The 15,321-nt window shown below is 43.4% G+C and overlaps 1 protein-coding gene across 1 annotated transcript in view; it reads right to left on the reverse strand.

The window, feature by feature from the left end:
• Positions 1-1,698: 1,698 nt before the first annotated feature.
• The window catches only part of LOC120906732, a 187,879-nt gene continuing 174,256 nt past the window's right edge, over positions 1,699-15,321 (reverse strand). Inside the window, exons 13-15 of the mRNA XM_040318633.1 lie at positions 4,827-4,942; positions 4,444-4,751; positions 1,699-3,985 (exon numbers count right to left, since the gene is read on the reverse strand). The gene's annotated coding sequence lies outside the window, so the exon portion shown is untranslated. The remainder of the gene's footprint in view (positions 3,986-4,443; positions 4,752-4,826; positions 4,943-15,321) is intronic.

The raw sequence follows: 15,321 nt of genomic DNA on the forward strand, positions 1-15,321 counted from the left end.
GACAAGCCTACGTCCAAAGGAACCTTAAAAGTACTAGGATCGACAAATACACTAGAGAAATGTTTGGCAAACAGGTTACATATATCAGGATTGGACGTAGCAGAGGACAGATCAAGAGACAGGGTGGATGGAAGGCTAGCAGAGTCTCGCCGAGAGTTCGCAAAACGAAAGAATGACCCAGGATCAATAGTGAAGCGCATTTGAAGACGCCGAACGTAGCGACGATACAGATGGCGATTAAGAAGACGATAAGCCTTAGCCGCATATTTATATACACAAAGATTGTGTAAAGTATTATTTAAACGGTAGGCGCGATGAGCGCGGTTTTTGTCCGATTTTAATAGACGTAAAGCTCTGTTCGACCACTTAGGATTAGGAGCGGGTTTAAGGAGAGGACAGCAGGAAGGGAAGGCGGAAGTGATTACATTAGTAAACGCTGCTACAGCTTGATTTATGTCACAGTCAGCATCGATAAAGGACCAATCGGTATCGGCTAATATACGATGAAGCTTTTGGTAGTCCAATTTCCTAAAATTGAACATACGAGCCGTAGGTATTCGTTGGGAGGATGCAGGGCGAGAGTGCGTAAGGAGCACGCTTGTCTCAAGAGCAGGATGATGATTGTCTAGCGCGACGGGTGTTACAGGTGAAGCTATGACGGTGGAGCAGCACTCCAAGAAGGCAGCATTGGCAAATAGAAGATCTAATTGTCTTCCGCGTATATTTTTTATGCCAGATAATTGCAGCAAACCGTTTACCGACATTCCATCAAGCAGAGAAACATTTTCACGAGATACACCAGTAGGAATGAAGTGATTAACGCACGATGCCGACGGTTGCCAGGAGAGTGATGGTGAATTAAAATCACCAAGTAACACCATAAGATCATTTGGTTTAAGTTTGCCAGCAACGAAACTAACACTCTCATGTAAATCGTCAAGGACTACTTCGGAAGAACGCAGATCGGGTGGGATGTAAACGGCGCCGATATAGATTGCAAGGTTTTGAAGCTTAACAATTGTCCAAACAGACTCCAGTGAGTCGAACGGCAGTGATAAAGTTGACGCGTTCAGCACGGAAGAGCAGGCAATGAGTACACCACCACCTCGGCAACGGTTACTGTTGAGAGAATTTCGGTCGCAGCGATAGATGACATACGCATCCTCCGAGATAAGAGAGGACGGAATTGAGGCATCGAGCCATGTTTCAGTTAACACCAACACATCCATATCAAGCTTAGATGGAGAGAGGCGTAACTCGTCTAGTTTTGTGCGCAATCCTCTTACGTTTTGATAATAGATGTTTAGTCGATCGATCGAAGGAATGAGAGAGCGAGATGCGCCGGGAGTGCTCTCGCTGCAAATTATTAACGGCGGAAGAGAGTCGGACGGATTGTGTGTATTAGATGCAGGGTTAGCTTCCATCAATTCGGGTAAAGTCGGTAGTTCATGAAAATCTTCAGCCGGATCAGCCGGTTTACGCTTGCTGAAAGTACTGCGTATAAGGCAAGCTCATAGGACCGTGATCGGGCGAAATAGTGAAATCAGCGTTTCGCAGTTGTGTCGTGCGGTTGATAGAAGGTGGCGATGAATGATGATCCGATTCACGGGTAACAGGCGCAGAAGGTGCATGGGATGCTGCAGTAGTGGGTCGCCAAACATTGACGGAGCGGGGATTAAGGTCGATGAACTCCTTAAAAGAGATCCCGCGAGGCCAGGTTGAAGCAGCCAAAGCAATAGCCCGGTGCGAATCCGGTACACCAATTTTAAAAGATACGTAGGAGAGCGTAGAAAGATCCCGGTCGCGTCGTACAAGGCTGTATACCAAGATGTCGTCTGTCCCTATGTTGGAACAGGCCATTTCACGGATCGCTTCAATCGGAGTATCAGGAGCAATACGGGAGATAAAGACCCAAGTACGGGGTGGGCGTTCAGGAACGGTCGTAATATTATTGCAGGACAACCCTGTACCCGATGACAGCATAGCACGTGTAACGGTATTGGTAGGCGACGGGTCGGGAGAACGATCCATCAATCGACGTTTGGAAGGATTCTCACCAACAGCTTGATGGGTGAGCTTAGAGGCCGCAACTGGATTCGTGGTCGTTGAGTGCGTAGCAGGAACCGCGGAATGGTGAGCACTCGATATAGTAGTATGCGTGGCAAGATGAGAGTTGAGCTTGTTCATTAGTGAGTTGAACGAAGTGAGAAACTCACGGTGCATGAGATCAAGCCCCTTGATGCCATGCTTAACTTCATCAAGCGTTGTGAGTAGTGGAGCCTGTGAGTAGTTGCGTTCCATTGAGTGAGAAGCAGTAAGTGAGTCGATGAAATCGTTCACGGAACGAATTGATGATGCTGATTCCTGTTTCATCAAAGCTATCTCGTTTCTAAAACAATCCAGTGAAGAGGAAAGTTCAACTCGCAAGCCAGCTGATGTCGCCTGCACAGAACGTGAGGTTCGAACATATTAGAACTGTTTAGAGCCATAGGTAGCAATTCCTTCCAACAGGCCACTGAAAAAGACGTGGAAGATTTTTTTAAACTAAAGCTTCGATATGGCAAAGATCACCTGAATTTAAAAAAAATCTAGCTTTCATCCTTCTAAATTGAATTGAATATGTGGCTAAGTAAATGGTGGGAAGATGACGAACTACTTAGGCACAACTACTTAGCCTATTTAACCTACTTAACCTACTTAACCTATTTAACCTACTTAACCTACTTAACCTACTTAACCTAATTAACCTATTTAGCCTATTTAACCTTTTGTGTTCTTTAGTACTATTGCTTATTTATTAAATTTATTGCTTATTATTAATTTATTATGTATTATTTATTAATACAAATTATGACAAACACTATGACACGTTAAAAAGGTGGTCTGCTCTGTCCGGACGGTCAACGATCTCTCCTCGTAGAACGATCTGTCGAACGTGTCCTGCACCGCACACACACCTCTACAAGCACAGTACAACTGTCATTGCGAGCTGTCTTGGTACAGCGGTACAGGCACAGGGTGGTTATCGGCTGGCTTTATCGTATTTGACTATAATATTCTTTTTAGTTAAAAACCAACAATCCCTAAACTGTTTCCGTAACAAAAACCCCTGTCTAACCTGTTAAAATGTTTCATCCTTTTTTACTTTAAGTTTCGGATACGTTATACTTTCCTGGTAACTAGCAGTTTTTATATCTCGCAATAATATAATTTTTCCTATAGCTTGATGTAAACTTCTATAACCAGATGTTACGTTTAATTATCTGTAGCATATTTTCACAAGCATACGTCGAAAAAGTTATCAAAGGGCTTAATCTGTTTACCTCTTCGTATACATGAAGCAAAAGATGAACGTTACTAACAAGATGTACACGGTCATAAACAACACTGTAATCCTCTACAAATTGCTTCAATAATGTTCCTGCATATTCCCACTGATCCTTAAATGCCCGAGACGATAATATAGTTATAGCGCAATACAATAATTTAAAATGTTCATATGCTAGTTTTCCTATTCTATCTTGCAAAACAACTATACCTGCGTAATGCAAAAAACTACCAAATTCTGTAGCTTTCCAAAAGTGCAAATAATTCAGGGACCTAAACTTTCTATGGATTTCTGAGGGCAATAATATGCTGATAAGCTTTTCTGATGTTTCAATAACATCTTCTTTGCACCATTTTTTAAAAGGAGCAAAAGCTCCTTCGACCCAACCTAGCAGAAGTTTGAAAACTATACCTAATTGTATTAAATGTAGCAAATCACTAGTAGCTATACATTTTATCATGTCGAATCGTTTTAAATCCGTAAGAGGTGTTTTACCTCTCCGATGGCCTGTAAAACTGGGGTTTTCATCTCGAAATTCCTTATCTGTTCTTGGTGGTGCTTTTGTATCCTCGAAAATAACTTTTTTTGGAGTTTTTAGGGAAGTTTCACAGCATTTACACTTTAAGCACCCGTTTACTCCGTTGTAGTAGCAAACCTCTGCTAAAATAAAACAATGAAATTAGTACACATTATTAATAAAAGCAGAATTTAATTTGATCAGCCATGAAGAGCTGCTGCATCGAATGAACTGCGTCCCATCTCTGTCATGTTCGTTTTGTCCTGCAATAGACACCCTGGAACACAAATTGGCTGGCTGCAGAAGAGTTGCTGATGCTTGGCAGATTCTGCACCAGCGAATGAGCGTTGTAATTTCAGGGTGTCCGTCGTCGTCAACGTTATTGTTCGGTTTGTTGCGTTTGCCTGTACTAAATGGCATTAGTGCAGGTAAACGCAGCCATATCCTAAGTTTGTTTGCGAACTATATCATCCACATCAATGGAAACAATGATGCTGTGATTGACATAGAAGTTCTGCGTTGTTCATTGTAAATATTAATGTTAAATAGAACCTAAGCACGTTTTTAACAAAACATTTTATAAAAAAAAATTACTTACGTTTAATAAATGCACGTGCAGGCGAGTCAGCGATAATAACTCTAACCGAAACAGATATTTTTTTGCCATTCAGGGTCATTTTGTTATCATGTAGCCTATTAAGTTCCTCCACTAAAGGTCTCAGGAAAGGCTCAACATCGGATGGTTTTGAAGTGCCGCAAAATATCCCTACCACCATAACAGGAACATTCGGCATATTGTGCAACTGCATCAGTATAGGCCACATCTGTATAGCGCTACGGTTATAAATGGGTATTCCATCCACTGAAAGATTCAGCTCAAATTCATCGTCTGATACGTCCACACCACTGGATAAAAATAAAAGAAAATGATAGTAACGTTAGAAAGGCATTACTTAATTACTTTAACAATAAATAGTTTACCGGAAATAATGCGGAAAACAACATTCAACGCCTTGGTGCCACATTTAACCTCCACCTGGAACCTTAGTTATCTGCTGGCTGACGTTCACCGGAGCTTTCAGTAATGTCCTAACATCCTGCGGAAGCGATGAAAAAGCATAAAGAGAAGACGCTTTTCGCAGTATTGCAAGTAAACTATTGCTTCCGCTACGAGCAACTTTATTGCGAATCAACCAAGTTCGCAAAGAATTTCGTAGCTTAGCGCTTTCTGGATCAATTTCCAGGCTCGCCTCCTCCAAAAACTCTCGCTCCAAATACTCTTCCTCCAAATACTCTTCGCCGTCGGTATCTTCGTTGTGGATGGATCTTTCATCGCTGATACGGTCCCCACCGGGCACCAGCACTCAGAGATCGCTTGAATACGCGCTTGAAAAAGAACTTGAGTTGGCGAAATTATTCAAGTGATCCGTCGGGTCCCGAAGCCGAAGCAAACCCGAAGCCGAAGCAAAACCCGAACGGGGGTCTGCACGAACCTTCGTTTAATTAGTCCCCTCCCCCTTTTTTGTCAGGATTTCTTTCCGAAATGATACAGTGCACACCGTTATACTATCGTAATTCGATTTATTGAATATCGAACCAACATAGAATACAAAAAAAACAGAACACTTGCACAACAATCACTGCACTTAATTCTAAATCAACGCACATAATTTAAAAAAAAAAACTCTTTTTACACTCGCACAGTGAAAAAAAAAACAAATTCAGCACAGCACTTTCTGCTCCTCATCGCTGTTGCTCCTGGTTTTTCTCGCTGCACTGTACGGGACACTGCTCCAACACTACGACACAGCCACAGGTTTTTGATGTCTCCGTTCGCCGTGAAACACACATGAAATGGAAGAAAAATTATATTAATTAGAAGAGGGGATGTTGGTTGATAATTTTAATCACTTTTACTTACCTCAAATTAAACAAAAATCCATTTTTTACGGGGTTTATCCGCTGACTACCAAGCGCTGAAACACCACACAAGCACCAACCTCACTGGACTGTAAGTAAAGCCTACTGCGTGAATGTGTGTATGCGCTTCTGCCAAGCCAACCGCGCCGTACTGCGTGTGCAGCCAAGTGCGTGTGTGTGTATATTTTCACCACTGGACACAGAACACAAATCTCACCGCACAGCAGAGCGCCAAGTGTATGCATGTGTGTATTTGCACCACAGAATTCTGAACGTCCGCCGCACCGAACGACACAGCGTGTATCGCCAAGTTCGTGGCTGTGTGTTGTATCACCGTGGACTGCAGAAAACTACCTGCACTAGAACAGAGCGTTGGTGTGGCCAAATGTGTGCATGTGTGTACTTGCTCCACTGAAAGCCGGTATCGCACCAGATTTCGAGTGTCGCCTTGTGCGTGCGTGTGTGTTATTCTCACAGCACACTCGTTCATCATTTTTTCGTTCTTTCGCTTGAGCCACTCGATTTCGTTCTTCGCTGATTTTAGCAGCGCACGAGGGGGTTTCGGCTTCAACTTCCAACAACAACAACCACACGAGGAGGCTCGGGGACACTCATCAGGGGAAAATCGCTCAAATTAGAGCGAGAGACAGAAAGAAAAAGTGAAAGGTCAATACAAAATCTTCGGCTTTTGACCGTTGGGCGTCATCGTCACCGTTTTCGTTCAAATACTCCTCTTCCATAGACGCCATACCCTACTAGCAATGAGAATGAAAAAGTGTGCGACTTTCAGGCGAGGGGCATGTAGAAGCATGGGGAGACGGTTGGAAATTCGCGGAATTGCTCGGAGGCGCGAGCGTGTTTTGGTTTCTACACAGTTTTTGCACTCACACAATTACACATGTGTGAATGTGTGCGTTCACTTTCAGCCTGCGCGCTCAGTTTGGTTTTCTCGCAGCGGCATGCGGGTATCGGTGTCTCGCTCGCACTAGTGCAGCGAGTGTTCCTCTGTGCGCTCCCCTTCTTGCCACCACACGAAATCGTCACCCCCTGTGCAAAGCGACGGAAGAAATCATTCCCTTTCGCGCATTTTCTCAGGCCTTCTTTTTCCCTCCTACGGCAAATTTGTCGAGCAGCGTTTCGAGCTACCCGTCCCTGGCTCCGCTTCCTACCCCTCGCCTGAGCACGCTGCTGAAGGTTTGGATGTGTTGGTGCGTCAGACGGCCAATCGCTGTCAGCCGTCGTCCGTGCTTTTTCCATCCATAGCGCTATCTCTTTCACGCGTGTGGTCAAAGCTCGCGAGCTGTTGTGGCGCTTAAAAAAACCGTTAACAAACATTGCGGCGCTGCATTTGATTTTTCACAAATCAAACCAAAAAGCGCAATGATTTCAATCGCTGCAATGTAAAAATAACTAACGAATCGCTAGCTAACGCTCGAGGGTTGGCTGTGCAACGCGCAGAACCCTATTTCGAAGTAGCGCACGCAACACAGGTGGCCATGGCCGTGCATAGGAAAGCTTAAACCTAATTGCATAAAGCATAACTTTATGTGACACTATGCTTTTCCTTTCGTATGTCGTAGATTACATAGATAGGCTGAGCCGTCTGCGCAAGGGTGTGAGTGTGCGTGTGTGTGCAACACTGTCGCCAAATGTGTATTCTTCCGGAATGTTATGATCCATCGGTCAAAGAAAGGAAGGTGTTCATGACGGTGTTTTTTTATTGTGGAGCTGCATCCTTCCCCCTGCCTGCAGCGTATGCATCGAGCAGGAGACAGTGTGGCAGTATGCAAGTTGCCCGCTGGATAAGAGCGGGCCCGCGGCACCGCCATCATTCCGCACATCTTAACAGCATGCCCGTCGTGGGTTCTAACCGCGTATGAACCGTTCGCCGTAGCAAGACGTGACTATCCGGCTACGTGCTACTCAAGTCCTGAAAAGGCCGGCATGATCGCGTAGGCCATTACGCCAATAATAATAATAAGAAGAAGAAGAGGAATAACATAGCATAACAGCCCACACCCGGAGAAAAGATTGGCTTATCTTTGTTGCTGCCGTGTTACCGCTGTGACGCGACAAATGCACGGAATGCACTCGACCAAAACATTAACCTACCGAGCCGAACCCATTCTAAGGGAGGTGCCGGTCCCACGGCGTCATGATACCGACTCTGAGCCAACAAGCCGCCGGATTCTGGACGGACAGGAGCAGCACCATACGCGCACCGTAATAAACAAATCCAGAATCCTCTTTTGTATGGATTCAATTCAAAATGTTATTTCCACTTGCATCCGCTAGCTGAATTGGAAAGAAATGTGCTACATATCTGACGCACGTTTGCTTCGATCGTTTGTCTTTTTAATACCCCCAACAGCAGAACCGGTCGCAAAGATGGTGGTGCCAATTAAATGGTTGTATTGTATCGTAGGTAGCGGTAATCGATCGGGCGGCGTGCAGTGCGTTTTCTAAGAATGCATGGAGTGTGTAGACGCAGCCGGTGACAATGCACGCATTAGAATCAAACAGTTTTGGAGTTCCCGCACGCACACACACACACACGCGCACGCACGAACGCATGCACGCATGCACGAATGCACGAATGCACGTACGCGCGCACGCGAGCACGCACCCACGAAAGCGCGCAGGCGAGCACACACCCCCCATCAACCCCCACCCCCCCTTCCGCATGATCGATTACGGCTACCTTATCGCAAGAAAGGCTTGTTCCTCACTCAAAGCACCGGGAGGGGAGGGGGACCGCCGCATGATAGAGTGGACGATCACTTTCCCCGCGCTTTGTGTGTGTCCGTGTGTGTGTGTCGTGGCCAGAAAACTCGAGACAAATTCCGGCACATTGAAAAAATAATATTTTTTAATGCCACTATACACCGTGCTACATGATGCTTAGAAGGTCGTTGAAGCATCAAACCTGTTCAAATTAAAAAAATATTAGATTAGTGTTAGACGTTCTCGTACGCTTGTTTTAAATAGGCTTCTTCACCCTCAATTGGCAGGGGCATCGTATGGTCTCATCAGCAGCGGCACGAAATAAAATACAGGGTTTCCCACGATTTATTGGTTGGTTCCCATCAATTTTTGGTGGGTTCCCATATTTTTTTGGTGCGTTCCCACGATTTTTTGGTCGTTTCCCAGAATTTGTTGGTCCAATTGTATTGATATCCAATTGGAAAATACCAATAAAATATGGGAACGAACCAAAAATCTATAGGATACGACCAAAAAATCGTGGGAACGCACCAATAAATCATGGGAACTGACCAATAAATCGTGGGAAACCCTGTAAACCATCAATACACCGATAACACTTTAAATCCCAAAATGAACCAGCTTCTCCGGCATCGTCAAGGTCACACACAATAAATAAATGCTATACCCACCAAATACAATACACAACCGCAATGTACATATATACCAACGCATACACACAATCAGCTGACGGCGAAAGGCACGGGCTGAAGCGCAAGTAAGGCAAGGCAGGGAGGGGAAAGGGAGTGAGAGGAAGAGGAGGAAGGAATGGGCCCCAATATTTTTTTAATTTTTCGGCCGTTTTTTTTGCCCCGCCGTCTGAAATATTTCATCCATTCCTTCAGCAGATGGCGCTCGTTCCGCACCTAAAAACTGCAAGAAATACGCCGGCTATCGTAGTTTCGGCTGAAGTCCAGCGCTGTTTTTTGCGTATTTTTTGACACAAAACGACGCAAAAAACTACGCAGAAAACTGCTCGAATCTGCGCAGCGGGTCAGTTCAGCTCAAGCGTTCGCCGTGAAAGGTTGCGCGCGTGTTAGCCTAAGTCCCGGGCGATCGAAGTTTCGCTAAGTGTTGAAGTGTTGTGCACATTGAAATGAAGCTGCGCTTTTCTTTCACCATTAAACTGAAATGTGTGATTTGCGCTGCTTTATTTCAAAGTTTTTTTTTGTGCTGTTTTGAACATCAACTACGGGATCCACGCAGTTACACGGATATTTAAAATACGACGATTTTTTTTATATAATGAATGTGTGTGGTTTGAAGCAAGATTGTGTGAAGCAATGTATTTAAATGTGCTTTTATTTGCAATAAATGTGATAAAATGTAAACAAAGTTTGATGTGTTCAAGTTTTTGTTTTGATTCGGGTGCACCAAGTCCGAATGAAGGGAAGCGCACAGCGCGCTACGAAAGAAACGAGCGGGAGGGGATGTCAGTCCAGCGCAGCGCAATTCGCTGGAATCAAGTGGGAGGGGGTACCAGTTCAGTGCTGCGCAAGCCGAAAGAAACGGGAAGGAAGGGGTATGAGGAAAATACGATGAAACAGCGCGAGCGAGCGTTCTTTACAGCGAGAGCGCCTCGTGTATTTTAAAGGCAAGCAAGAGAGCGCATTCTCTCCGTGGTAGCGCTCCATCCGCCATTTTTAATTCTCAGCCCAAAACAACGGACTTCGGATCCGTGCTTGGGCCGGACCCCACCGCGTGTTTCTACCTACCCCTCGCCTGAAAATTTCGTTCTCTTTGTCTGTCGGGTAGGCTCTTCAAAGGGGTCACTCATAGCAACATCTACAACAAAGAATTAGGAAAGATATTAGTTTTTTTTTTAATTTAAGATATTACATAGATTATATATAAACATAAATATTTAGTAGTTACCTTCAGCAGATTGCACAACCGGTGACTGGTTGTTCGGTCCGGCGTGATCATCCTGCAGTGCCCACTCTTTCTCAAGCTGTTCTTCCAGCTTTGCGGCTTTCTTATAAAGCAATCCACTTTGTTTTAATTTTTTCGGGAACATTTTTAATTATAACTAAAAAAGAAGAACACAAAGAAAAAAACCAACACTCCTCGGAACTAAACAATAGGATTTAGTTGAACGATTTTTGAAGAGCAAAACAAATTTAATTAGCTTTGGCGCAACGTTAAATTGTTCAGCAATTGTTTTTCACTATTGTTTGTTTGTTGTTTGTTTGTTTTTTTATTACGGCCTGGCCGTATTAACCCCTTTCGAGGAAGTGTATTTTGTTAAACTTGAAGAAAACTAGTCTATTGTACGCTGTATTTATTGTGTGGAAGTGTGTGAAATGTAATGACTATATAGAAATATCATTATTTTGCATAAACGTGTGGATGATTTTAAGATAATCTATATCTAACATAGCTAATAGGTTTCGAACTGGGATCAGTGGTGTCTTTTTTAGAGTTTTCACAGATGCAAGGAGTTGATACCTACAGTTTTCGTAAGTTTGACACGACCACAGTAAGTGGTCAATGTCATGGTGTCCTATACCACACGGACACTCTTTTGTCTTAGACAAGCCGATGCGCTGGAGATTAGCGTTTAATCCATAGTGATTTGAAATCAGTCTTGACATAGCCTTGATAAAAGAACGTCCAACCTTAAAGCCTCTAAACCATGGGTGTATATTAACATTCGGTAATATGGAATGACAATGGCGACCGAGATCATCTTCACTCCAGTATTGTTGCCACTTTTCTAAACAGTAATGCCTTGGTACCATAAGCACTTCTTGCGGATATATAGGCCGATTAAGTATTTCGATCGAGTTCGATCCCGCTTTCGCCAGTCTATCAGCGTGTTCGTTGCCAGCTATTGCACTATGAGCAGGAATCCAGGCTATGGTTATCTTGAAGCCTCTATCAGAGAGAAAACGCAAACACATTTTTATCTTCAGATGAAAATAGTTTGAGTCTTCAATTGGTTGAAACCTAATGGCTTCGATGGCACTGAGACTATCTGTGAAAATTATGTATCTATCTGTTTGTCTAGAAGCGATGTCTTCTAGCGCACAGGAGATAGCAGCAAGTTCCGCAACAAATACAGTGCATGGTGCTTCTAGCTGTAAGGAGATATTTCGATGACGCGAGAATACTCCACAGCCTGTTTTGCCATTTATCTTGGAGCCATCCGTGAAGTATGCATTATTCAAGTTAACATTCCCAAAACGCTCTCCGAATAGTTTTGGAGCTATTTCTGGTAAAGTGTCCTTGGTGAATATCTTCCTTGAATATGTCATTGAGATGTCAATTGATAGGAATTCGTCTGGCAAATTTGTCTGATGACTGATCGGAGGTGGGGTGTTAGTTAGCAGCGGTTTTATGCCCAAAGTCAAGTAATCGTGCCACATTTGTAGTATTTTTGAATTATGATTTAAATCTTGCAGTTCTGTGAAGTTTTTTATAACCAGGCTACTTGAGGTGCAGGCGGAGTTCTTAATCAGGATTCTTAGTGATAATTGTTTAAATCGCAAGTCCAGTGCCATGATCCCAGCCATCACCTCGAGGGACATAGTGTGTGTAGAAAGCATGCATCCCAGCGAGATACGCAAGCATCGATATTGAATTCGCCTGAGCCGGTGGACATGTGTACTAGCTGCCCAGTGAAAACATATGCAGCCATACTCGAGGGAAGATAGGATTGTTGATTTGTAAAGCTGCAGTAAATCTCTGGGATGCGCTCCCCACCACGTACCCGTAATCGTTCTGAGGAAGTTTATCCTTTTGCTACACTTTGCTACTAAATATTGTATGTGTCTTCTCCAAAGGCATTTGCGATCGAACCAAACTCCAAGGTATTTAAATGTATTAACATTTTCTATTATCTTGTCCTTTAATGATATCCTAGGAGCAGGAGGGTAATGTTTTTTTTTTTTAAAAGACTACTAGTTTTGTTTTTTCAGTGGAAAACTCAATCCCCAAGTTTGTCGACCAAGTTGTTAAGTTATTTATGGTTTTTTGCAATGAAGCTTCCAGTTTGGCACTGTCGGGGCTAGCAAAAGACACTACAGCATCATCTGCCAACTGTCGAAGAGTACAACCGTTTACAAGGCACGAGTCAATATCTCTCAAGTAAAAGTTATAAAGCAAAGGACTAAGACAAGAGCCTTGAGGTAGCCCGTAGTAATTTGTCCTGTTAAAATTTAGAAAATTGTTGTTGAAGTGCATTATTTTTTTAGACAGTAATGTGTACAATATATTATTGAGTTTGGGAGGAATACCGGCTTTTTCTAATTCTTGACACAATATTTCTATACATACGGAGTCAAAAGCTCCTTTAACATCAAGGAATATGGATGTCATATCATGTTTACGACCGAAGGCTAACTGAATGTCTGTTGTAAGTAATGTAAGACAGTCATTGCAGCCCTTCCCTTTATGGAAGCTGTCTAACCTAGGCAATATCATTCTTTCGAACAGTTTCCTTAAGCAGGATAACATAGCGATGGGCCGGTGAGTTTGTTGAGTCTGTTGACGTGCTGTTTTGTTTTGGAATGGCTATTACTTTTTTTTCTCGCCAGCAAGGGGGAACAATATTATTTACAAAAAATTTGTTAAATAGTTCGAGTAACTGTTCTGTGGCAAAGTCTGGTAAATTTTTAAGCAGTTTTCCCTTTATGTGATCCAACATAGGTGAGGTGTTGTGTATTTTGTTCAATGCTAATTTAAATTAATTCATTGTGAATAAAGTATCAAGTTCAGGATGTGAGCCAGGAGAGGTTTGAAAAAACTCTGAGGGTGGAGCAAAATCTGGACAAATTTTTTGGGCGAATGGAACTAGCCAAGACCCATCAAACTTTTCACTCTCGTTGGTTATTGTGCTATTTCTCATTCGTTTGGCTGTGGTCCATAATTCACGCATGGATGTCGATGAGGTGAGACTGTTAATAAATCTCCTCCAATACCCTCTTTTCTTAGCTTTCACTAGGTTTTTGCAAGCTTTTTCTAAAGTTTGGTATCTTTCGTACAGTGACGTGGAGCCTACCCTACTATATTCTTTAAAAGCTAAGGATTTTTTCTTGTGCATCTTGCTGCACTCGGTATCCCGGTTTATTTTTGCTAGTGTTAGTTTTTGTTTGGGATTCTAAAGCGCACTGGAGGATGGAAGCTGCAATTTTTTTCATATTTTTCTATTGGGTCATTTGCATTGTGTGAGGCAAATGAATTTTTAATAAGCTCCCCATATTTGTGCCAGTCTATGTTGCGTGAAAGGTCGTGTTTCAAATCTGAATTATTTTCCGTGCTATTACCTTTAAACATTTTTGTCAAAGTTGGTAGATGATCGGAGCCTTGAGGGTCTTCAATGACCTCCCAGGTGCAATCTAAAGCGAGTGTTGCGGAAACTATGGCAAGATCTAGGCCGCTTGGCCTTGCCGGGAGTTTAGGGATTCGAGTTGCTTCACCAGTATTCAAAATAGATAGTTGAAAATCATCACAGAATTTAGTGCGGTATTGGTAAGGAAGAGATTAGGTGACGGTGTGTGTGGAGTCTTAAATTCCACGACAGACGTCGAAGCAGCAGGTTTGCCTAGCGCTACCGTGGGCCCTGTCGTACTAGGCAGTGTTTGTAATACCACTAAGGGCGACGTTGGTCTGAGTGACAACTTTGGCGCCAACAGCGACGTTGATGTTAGTGACACCGGTGTCGTGGGTGTTGGTACGGTTGTCGGATTTTTTATAAGAGCAGCGGAAGTTTCGGGCTTATTTTGCATTGGCTCGCTGGTGTGATTTGTAAGTCGATCGTGAACGTTACTTACCGTTTTCTTAACTTCTTTTCTATTATCAGAACATGTCTTCCCATGATGCTGCGCCTTTCCGCAGCTTCGGCATGTTCTGATTTGGCCTCGATACGTAACGTACGTATATTCTCCGTGTATAGTTATGTGCGATGGTATAGGTTTCTCTAAAACCATCGTCACATATCTGTTGCCATCGGGAAGGCCTTTGCACGGGTATATGTGACTCCAGGTTCCTTCACGAATCTCACGCACTTCACCGTACTTACCGAGAAACTGGGAATTGGCCTTATCAGGCACGTCTGCGGACAGGTCGTGAATTCTCACGATAATTGACTGGTCGTCCATACTGAAAGGGATTACAAAATCCTTTCCATTGCACTGGACGCTGTGCTTACCATCGTTTTCTTCCACTATACGCAATGCCGAAGCTTCATCCTCCATCTGTATAAAGACAGCGGCTAAAGCTCCTTTGCACTGCACTCGCACAATTTTCTCCGTGGCCGTACCTAAACGAGACCAAATGAAGTTTATGGCTTCACTTGGTTTTGGTCTAGACGGGACCTGTGAGAAATCTACTCGGAATGTTTTCCGAGATACCGACATCACTTCTTGAAAAAAAAGAAGAAAAAAAAACACTTGGAGCGCTATCAACATGTCTTATCGCTTTGACAGCCACGCACGGAATGTTTTTCACTATATTAGTTCTAAAAATGTTAAATGTTCTTGGATATGAAACGTAAATTAATTCGCCGAGCGACAAGTGCAGTGTTGTGAACAATAAGTGTTTTGGCGCTTTAAACTACCGCGGCTCATTGTCTCACCTCCACATACACCACACAACCACACATCTCACCATGCAGCACGTAGTTCAACTCACATGAGCAAGATCGGCAGCCGATCCAAAATCCGACCTCACTATCATGTGGTACAGGGTTTTCCATTCCAATGATCAACTGTCCACAGTCTACTAGCAATCCTCGATTTGAAAAACACGATTGTCTACCACTTACAAACAAGTCAAGCCTTGGTACACTGTC

This window comes from Anopheles arabiensis, chromosome X (genome assembly GCF_016920715.1).
Source record: "Anopheles arabiensis isolate DONGOLA chromosome X, AaraD3, whole genome shotgun sequence".
NCBI lineage: Eukaryota > Metazoa > Arthropoda > Insecta > Diptera > Culicidae > Anopheles > Anopheles arabiensis.